Source organism: Sinocyclocheilus rhinocerous, unplaced genomic scaffold (genome assembly GCF_001515625.1).
Source record: "Sinocyclocheilus rhinocerous isolate Xijiao unplaced genomic scaffold, SAMN03320098_v1.1 scaffold1091, whole genome shotgun sequence".
NCBI lineage: Eukaryota > Metazoa > Chordata > Actinopteri > Cypriniformes > Cyprinidae > Sinocyclocheilus > Sinocyclocheilus rhinocerous.
The window spans coordinates 201,097-210,798 of NW_015667412.1; the positions used below are offsets into that span (position 1 = coordinate 201,097).

The following is a 9,702-nucleotide window of genomic DNA, read 5'->3' on the forward strand; positions in this document are numbered from 1 at the left end:
TGTGCTGTGATTGGTTAGCTGGGCCAGAGTGTGCTGTGTCTGGTTAGCTGGGCCAGTGTGTGCTGTGATTGGTTAGCTGGGTCAGTGTGTGCTGTGATTGGTTAGCTGGGTCAGTGTGTGCTGTGATTGGTTAGCTGGGCCAGTGTGTGCTGTGATTGGTCAGCTGCTGGGCCAGTGTGTGCTGTGATTGGTCAGCTGCTGGGCCAGTGTGTGCTGTGATTGGTCAGCTGCTGGGCCAGTGTGTGCTGTGATTGGTCAGCTGCTGGGCCAGTGTGTGCTGTGATTGGTCAGCTGCTGGGCCAGTGTGTGCTGTGATTGGTCAGCTGCTGGGCCAGTGTGTGCTGTGATTGGTTAGCTGGGCCAGTGTGTGTTTCTGATTGGCAGCACTCGGTGCCTGGTCGGGAAATGTCACGCCCCTTACCATAGCCGCCTGCGAGCTTCAGTGTAAATATTGCGTCAATATCAAATCGATACCAGCGCGATTTAAACCCGGATGATTGTAACCACTCTAAGTTCATCTGCCTTGGCAAAGCTAGCGTGTCTCCGACATAGTGATAACACTCGTTGCCTTCTCTAGTGCAGCTCAGCCAGGTCTCATCCCATTCGTCGATATTTGTGATATCACAAATCCCAGAAAATATGCGTTGTAGTCCAAACGAGTCGTTCGTTGTTGTTTTTGAAAAGTGATGTGTTAAATAAAATATCTCCTTTTGAAATCGACTTTGAGCTTTGTAACTTTGCAGATCTTTTTCATGCTCAAATAGCAACATTACTGACTAACTAAAGTTGAAAAAGTGAAAAAGCATAATAGGACCCCTTTAACAACTACATAGCGATGCCATGGCAGTCACTCAGAACACCCTTGCATTGTGGAAGTGAGTTTTGCACAGACACACACAGATTTCTTCCATCTTTTCTTGTGTTTTATACACTCACGTTGTCTGGTCGTTGGTGAATTCCAGCTCTCCGTACGTGTCCTCGTAGTCGACCCCTCCCCCTTGGGCCGTTCCGGGCTCCGTGTGGTACGGAATGATCACGGTCCCGCGGGCACCAGAGTTCCGGACCACTGTCACCTCCATGGTACCCACGCTCTCACTCACTCGCAACAGGCGGTCCGTAAAAGTGAAGATCCCCGCATGGTCGTCATCCAGGATGGTGACCGTGGACATTAGCGGTTCCACCAGCTGGGCCTTGGGAGCCTGATCTGCATCGTCACTCTCAAACATACCCTCCGCATCACCAACACGCAGGTTCAACAAACGCACAAAGAAATGTTCATCTTCCTCAAAGATGTCATCGTCGATGATGCCCACCTAGAAAGACAGACATACTTTCAGTAAAACAGTTTTACTTCAGTAAAGCTCAGAACATGCACAGAAATAGTTATTGGACAAGTACAACAGGAACTTAACATTCATCTCACATGGATTTGTAGAGCTCTGACTTTTCTGATCAATGTGTCCATCACTCTGAATCCTCTCTCAGTCTTTTTTGGCAAAGAGACTGTCAATCATTGCCACTCAACCAATGACAGACACTACAGCACTGTTGCCATGGATTCACGGCCCTGTCCATCTCAGTGGAGTGGACGTTTGTCTAAAAGGAAGTGTACTACATGAAAGATAAAGAGTTTGGAAGCGGTTGTTTGTTAAGGTACTAAAGCATTGTCCTTGGGAAAACCTGTTCATTAAAGATTCCTATTAATGGACGTACAAGAATCAGTACTAATGTAGATTAAACCTTTTGGTCAAGATCTTTGCTGGACCAAACTGTACGTTATGGACATGTTCTTAGAAAACTTACATTGAAAGGAGCTTTCATGCAAAGTTTGGATACTTGAGACCAGATCCACTAACAGGTAGTTCAACTTATTAACCAGTTAGACCACCTTGTTATACCAACTTAGACCAGCTAATGACCATAAAGTTGGACAAGGTATAAACCATGTAAATCCATCCACTGGTTTCAGTTGGACTAAACTATATGCTGTGGACATGCAATATTCTTAGAAAACTTACAACTTCCATGCAAAATTGGGATAATTGAGACCATCCCAGTTGAGTCAAGATTCACTAGCAGGTAGTTCAACTTCCTGACCAGCTAATGGCCATAAATGATCAGTTTGGACAAGGTAGAAACCATGTAAAACCATCTACAGGTTTCAGCTGAACCAAACTTTATGTTGTGGACATGTTCTTAGAAACTCATGTAGAAAGCAGCTTCTAATAACTCAAAGTTCACGGGAATATTGATTTGAGGATCAATCATTGGTGTCACTTCAGAGTATGCAGATACTTGAGACCCTTCCCTAGTCAAGACCAGATCCATAAGCAGGTAGTTCAACAATTAAAGGTAGTTAACCATCTAGACCAGCTTGGAGCAGCTAATGACCATCTACCGGTTTCATCTGGACCAAATTGTATGGTGTGGACATCTTAGAAAACTTCCAAAGAAAGCAATTTTCATGCAAAGTTTGGATACCTGAGATATCCCAGTCGAGACCAGACCCACTAGAGCAGGGGTGTCCAATCCTGTTCCTGGAGGGCCACTTACATGCAGAGTTTAGCTCCAACCCTAATTAAACACACCTGAACCAGCTAATCAAGATCTCAGACTCACTAGAAACTTCCAGGCAAGTGTGTTGGAGCTAAAGTCTGCGTCTGGACGTTAGCAGCACTGTATATATATATATTGTTCTCTAAGGCTTTGTACTGTATATAATTTTTGTTGTAATCAAGTGTTTTTTGTATTATAGTACACTGCATGTACTACATGTTACTTTACATATAACTAAATTGATTTGCACATTTTAAAACTGTATAAAAAGTTGATCACAATGTTAATTTTAGGGGTGAAATATGACCTAGATCTAATCTAGTCAGGTTTTGTAAGATTCACTCACATACAGAAATACAATGTCTCACACACACACACACACACACACACACACACCTCCACGACTCCAGGTGAGATGATGGACAGGATCAGGTAGAGCCAGATGTAAGCGAAGATACTCCAGAATGCGGTGATGAAGAAGACTCTCAGATGTTTGATCTTCCTCACCTCGCCGTCAGGCAGACTCACTAGAAACTTCCAGGCAAGTGTGTTGGAGCTAAAGTCTGCGTCTGGACGTTAGCAGCACTGGACACCCCTAAACTAGCAGGTAATTCAAATAGTTAACCATCTAGACAAGCTTGGACCAACTAATGATCATAAAGGATCCATTTGGACAAGGTAAAATGGTTTCAACTGGTAGACAAGATTTCACATGGATTTTTCTTTCACTCCTCCTCACCTTAATTTCTTTCCTGGTTTCTCCCGGTTTGAACACCAGCGTCCCTTCGCAGTACTCATAATCTGAGCCGGCGTTGGCTGTGCCATCTTCTGTACAGTAGTCGACATAGAAAGTACTCTCCCCCAGGCCTCCTCGACACACCACTGGTATTGCGATGGTGCCGCAGTTCTCCATGCACTGGCTGTGCGCACTCTCGAAGGAGATGCGGCTGCAGACGGCCAAGTCGTCCTCCTCCAAAGCCTCATCGCCACCTGTCACGGCAGCACGGCGAGCGTGATCGGCTGCGTGTTTCTTCAGCACATTACCGGCCCCGATCATCATGCGTGTGGCCTGGACGCGGTAAAAGGCGCGACTTTTCTGCTGATGGAGGAGGGCGTAGTAGTTGGCCAATTCCACCAGCTGATCCAACTCCTTATCTGGATATTTCTGCTTCAGTTCCTTCAGGATACGGATCACCTGCCAAGGAACATTCAAAGGTCAAGGAAAGGGGAAAAAATATGGGCTGTTCGTGGCAAGTGTAATGAACGTTTTGTCATCATTTGCTCACCCTCACATAGTTCCAAACCTGACAATAGCGGTAGCTTGCAAATCTGAAAGCTCTCACATATTCAAACTTGACCCCTTAATCTGATGTAATCTGCCAGGTTTGACGTGAATGACACCAAACAACATTGGTTCTTACACTTCATGGTTCATACACAAATTCGAATTACATTAAAAGGGTTAGTTCACCCAAAAATGAAAATTAGCCCATGAATTACTCACCTTCAAGGCATCCTAGATGTATATGACTTTCTTTTTTCAGACAAATCCAGTCGGAGTTATATAAAAAATTGTCTTTGATCTTCCAAGCTGTTTAATGGCAGTCAGCGGGTGTTGCAGTGCATCAGTCCAAAAGAAGTGAAATAAAGTGCATCCATTCATAATAAAAACTGCCTCACACGGCTCCGGGGGTGAACAAAGGCCTCCTGTAGCGAATCAATGCGTTTTTGTAAGAAAAATATCCATATTCAAAACGTAATAATCACTTTAATCTAGCTTGCGTGCCTCACACGGCTTCGGAAGATGAACAAAGGCCTCCTGTAGCGAATCGATGCGTTTTTGTAAGAAAAATAACCATATTTAAAACGTAATAATCAATTTAATCTCGTTTGCGCTCACTGTTGAACACGGAAGCATATCTGGGCAGATGACGTAGGACGTCGGTGTTGTGCATGCGCCGCTCAGAAGTGACGAACGCGGTAGCGCAGGGAAGAGATCAAAACAAAACAACGGTCACTTATTAGAAGTACAAAAGACTCTCAGATGTTTGATCTTCCTCACCTCGCCGTCAGGAATCACCCACACACAGATTCCAATGATCACAAACATATTAAAGGCAGCGCTGCCCACAATGGTGGCCGGACCGAGCTCACCGGACTCAAAACCATGACCACAAACCTGAAATACACACACATGACAAAATCAGCCAATCACAACATATCTGCTGTTTAATTTGGAGAAGGATTTTGGGCCAATGAGATTTCACTGTGGGCGGGGCTACTCAGCATGACACAACAAAAATAGAAACCAAGCGACTGACAAAATTGTTGTGGAGAGTTTTATACGTTGCAATTGTTTAAAACAAAATTAAATTAACATAAAAGAGAAAGGATTTATTGCTCGAATTCCAAACATAAATGCCTTCAATTGATGAAACCAGAGTTATTTTAGCATTATATATACTGTGATGTTATTTAATAATATTTTAAATGAGCTTATATTTATATATTTCCAGTTTTTACTTTTGCTTAAGTTTTAGTAATTTTACGTACTTATGTATTAGTTTTAGTAGTTTAAATATTTCTATTTTTAGTACTTTAATTTACTTATTTTATTACACTTAGTTGCAAATGCAACCTAATGCAACACGTTTTTAAGAAAAACATTTTTAATTTATTATTATTTTTTTTATTTAAGTTTGAATAATAAATTTTTTTAATTCAAGTTTGATTAATTTTAGAACAGCTGTAAATGCAACATTTCTAAGATAATGTTAGATAAAACTGTTTTTATATTTTTTTTATTAATTATATATATATACATAAATGTTTTTTTTTTTGGATGTTGCAAATCTGATTTCGTTGTAAATTCAGTCTTTCCAAGTTGACTGGAGCGCAGCATTCAGTCACAAACATATAAGTGTTTAAAAGCTTGAATTAAATGAATTAACAGTCAGAACAACTAAACAACAGGCGGATTGTGTTACTTTCCATTCAACATCAGATCAGTGAGTGTTGTTCACATTCAATAACATTCAGTGCATTGAACGCAAGATATGTCACATTCACTGAACATCCTTGAAAATGATGCGAATGTCCTTGCGTAAGATAAAATAGAAAGAATGAAATAAGAAGCACGCAGGTGTTGGTTATCAATGCGTGTGGCTCTATCACTGATTTCTCTCTATATCAACACCAGCACAGAGCGGCGAGCCTTCGGGAACGGTCTGTGACAAACAGATAATTCACCCCGTGCTTGCTTTCTGGCTGAGCTTGTGATGAGATTTCACACTTCTGATGCCAAAAATCCCCTGAATATTCTGCCTGACTGTTTCCTTCACTGAAGACTGCAACATCTCAAGATGAACGATGCATTGTGATTATGTTGTTTAGATGCATTAGCCGTACAACAATAATGTGTACGTGAAACCCTTGAGTGAAGCGTGGTGGCCTGACGGATGTCCTAACACATTAGATCTGGTGATGCAGAGTGACAAACAAAAGAGAGACAAATATGAGGCAATAAAGCTCAGCTAGATGTGCTAAATGTTGCGGTGCACGTCTCCTGCAGGCAGACTTGTCGATTCCATGCGGTGGAAGACCAGGGACGAACCTGTCTCATTAATAAACATGATCTGGATCCTCATTAGCGGGAGCTGCGGTCTGCAGGCCAGATCTTACACAGCATGGATCTCGCTAACTATCTCCATCTTGAAGGGCCAAGAAGCTGTTTAACCCATCAAAATGGGCATCGAAAAACACAATTTGTTGTCCTGTTTTTACATGCTACGGAAACTGGAAGTGCCCTGGAAAAAAAAATAACAACAAAAAGTGTGAAAACCCCTCTAAAAGCAGAAATCCAGGTCAGGATCCAGATGGGAAAACCAGATTAAGACTGATAAACCAGCAGAGACTTGTTTAAGTGAGTAAATAATGGGCTAATTTTCATTTTTGGGTGAACTATCCCTTTATGATCTAGAGCAGAGGGAAAGATTTTGCCGAAACAACTTCAATTTTTGGCCTGTTCCTCACATTAAGCTCTTACTTTACTTTAGAAGAATTGGAATATAACACTTTAGCTGTATGGACTTTTTTATGGCTATTTTTGCTATTTTCTTTTCTGGAGTTTGACCACTGGTCACTCTTTTGGAAAACTATAATTTAAAAATTCTGACCAACATCTCCTTTTTTGTTCACCATGTTTTGAACGACATCAGTATGAATTATAATAATGAAAAGACTATTTTAATTTGTGGCTGAACCATTTATTTTTTTAAAAAGCCACTAAGGGAACATGGTGATGGAAAAAATATGAGATGGGAGGAAAAATTACATTTCAATGCTTTTGTATTTGTTAGCAAAACATTAGCGTTCTCTCACAAAAGTATTGGGTTCTCTTGCAAAAGTATTGCATTACTCAGATAAATTTTGCATAGGTGAAGTTTCTTGGGGGAACGCAAAATCTTTATGAGAGAATGTAAATGCATAGAAATACAATTTTTCCTCCCATCACCTCGTCTCTTTGGGGGCTCCATACTTTTTATTACAGTGTTTCGGTTTGTCAGGATGAGAAACATGTCGACCGTGGTGAACTTCCTTGTATTTATTACTGTATGCGCAAGTATTTATGTATAAATGTTTATGTTTAAATGACTGTGTGTGTCTTTTCTCACTTCTTTACGGCTCTCGTCCAGGTCCTTGGCACCGTCCATGTAAACAGTCGTGCTGTTGGAGTTGGGTAGAGTAGCCATGGTGCCTGTTGTGTTCCCGGTTCCATCCTGGTAATGTTCTTGTGTGCTGATCCCTACGGCTCCGGCCCTCAATGGAAACTTGCCGTCCATCATCATCTCCATACCTTTGGGGGTCAAGTCCCCCTCGGTCTCCACAACAACACCGGTCCTTTTGTCGGCACGGTAGCGTTTGGACATGTACTTGTAGAAAAGGAGGCGCCGGTCAGCAATCCAGGCCAGAATCACACAAACGGGGAAATAGCAGAGAGTGACCAGAGCTTCCCATACCTACAACACACGCATACACACCAATACAGCAAAGTACCAGTAGATAAACAACATTTATACTCATTTAATGTGACTTGGTAAGGTAGAAACTGTTTGTCACACACAAATTGTACTTGTAAATATGAGCAAATTTCCCAACAACATCTCTAGGTCACATTTCACGTAAAAAAAAAAGTATATCTTTTCGATTAAGAAAAAAACCACAGTCATTTTTAGGCAGGTTAATATATTTTTGGCACTGTTTTTTATTATTTTCATGACATTTATGCACATTTCCCTGCAAAACTCTCATGAATATAATGTCCAGACAGTTACTTTGCTTTTCGGTAATTCTCAATATTCTCAATGGTGATTCTCATTACTGTATATCATTATTTTTCACATTTCAGTAATAAGAAAGAGATTTTTTAGCCATTCACTAATGAGATTTGGGATTATCTTAACTGCCATGAAAATAATGTCACAATTCTAAAACAGGGTTCATTTTCTTTCTCTTACACACACACACACACAGTATATACTGTATATATATATATATATAGAGAGAGCCCGGTTTACAAAATTTAGAAGAAAGAAACAGTTTTCACTCAGAAATTGTTAGTAAATTTTACCAAAAAAATTACAAAGAAACAGCCAGTGTTATTTTACTATCATTGATATACTATTATAGTTTATATTAAAATGATTACATTAAATATATTTTAATTACATGAGTCTATGAATAATGGATGGATCATGCTTCAATACAAACGGAATGATCAGACAAAGCACCACTTAAATTATGAGTGGTAACGCTGCTAATGAAATAGTCAAACCTCAGGCTACACTAATGAGGGTTTATCCATCTGCAATGAATGTAATTAGTGGTTATGCAGTTAATTGTTACAAAGCACATTTTGTCATTTTAAAGTCTCGCCCACCTCTATGACCGACAGGAGGATTTCAGGGGCAGATGATCCGAGCGCCATCAGGGTCAAATTGGACACGGTTTCGTTCCAGATTCTCACGGTGGCCACTGATGTTTCTCCGTTTGGCATGGTGATGGTCACCTCTTTCTCCTGAGGGATCAGAGAGGAACATGTTAAGGATGCAGTCAGTCATTACTGCTAAGTAAAAGCCTGACAGGTTTTAGCAGTAGGGCTCGTGCACCGTTCAGAAATTATCTGAATTTGAATTAACATAGCAAACAGGATTCAGAATTGCCATTCAAATTTGAATGTATAGAAGCAGAAAATTAAAACAGTCACGAATTTAAAATATATACACACGTATACTACTTTTATGTGAATATATAAAGGTACATTTCTAGTTTCAACATTATTTGTTCTTCAGACATTCTTCTTTAAATACAGTAAGTATCAGCTCTGCAAAATGACATTTGGTTTTTTGGCCTTTAAATCTCATTTAAATCTCCATATCTCTGGGATTGAACCATATAGGGCCTTGAAAATAAACATACAAAAAGAAAAGATTTTTTAGTTACAGGCACACAAACTTTGGAAAAGGAATATTTATGGCCGTCAGGTTTGTTCTATGCAGTTGTATTGATAACGGGAAACAAGATACATTTCAAGTTTTAACATTATTTGTTCTTCAGACATTCCTTTTTAAAATACATTAGGTATGAGCTGTATTCAAAGTGACCCACATTTGGTTTTTGACCAATGAAAACATGTACAATTGAACAATTTACTCATTGAGCCGCATTGAGATCCCCATATCTCTGGAACGGAACCATATAGGGCAGGGGTGTCCAAACTCGGTCCTGGAGGGCCGGTGTCCTTTGTTCTATTCAATTGTTTTGACAAAGGGAAAGCAACTGTATGCAAAGTGACCAACATTTAGTTTTTGACCACTGAAAATGTGTACAATTTAGCCACACTGAGATCCCAATATCTCTGGAACTGAACCATATAGAGCCATATAGAGAACGAAGATACTACAAGAAACGTTTGTTAGCAATTAGAATCTAAATGGATATTGAGATCATTAATACTTCCTGAGTTATAGGCATTAGGGATGTAACGATTCACTCAACTCACGATTCAATTCGATTCGCGATTTTGATTTCACGATTCGATTCAGGTTTTTTTTTTTTTTTTTTACAAAATGAGATTTAAGACAAATT

The 9,702-nt window shown here is 40.2% G+C and overlaps 1 pseudogene; it reads right to left on the reverse strand.

Moving 5' to 3' along the window:
* Window positions 1-9,702, reverse strand: part of LOC107733920 (sodium/calcium exchanger 2-like) — a 100,546-nt pseudogene that overhangs the window by 7,401 nt on the left and 83,443 nt on the right.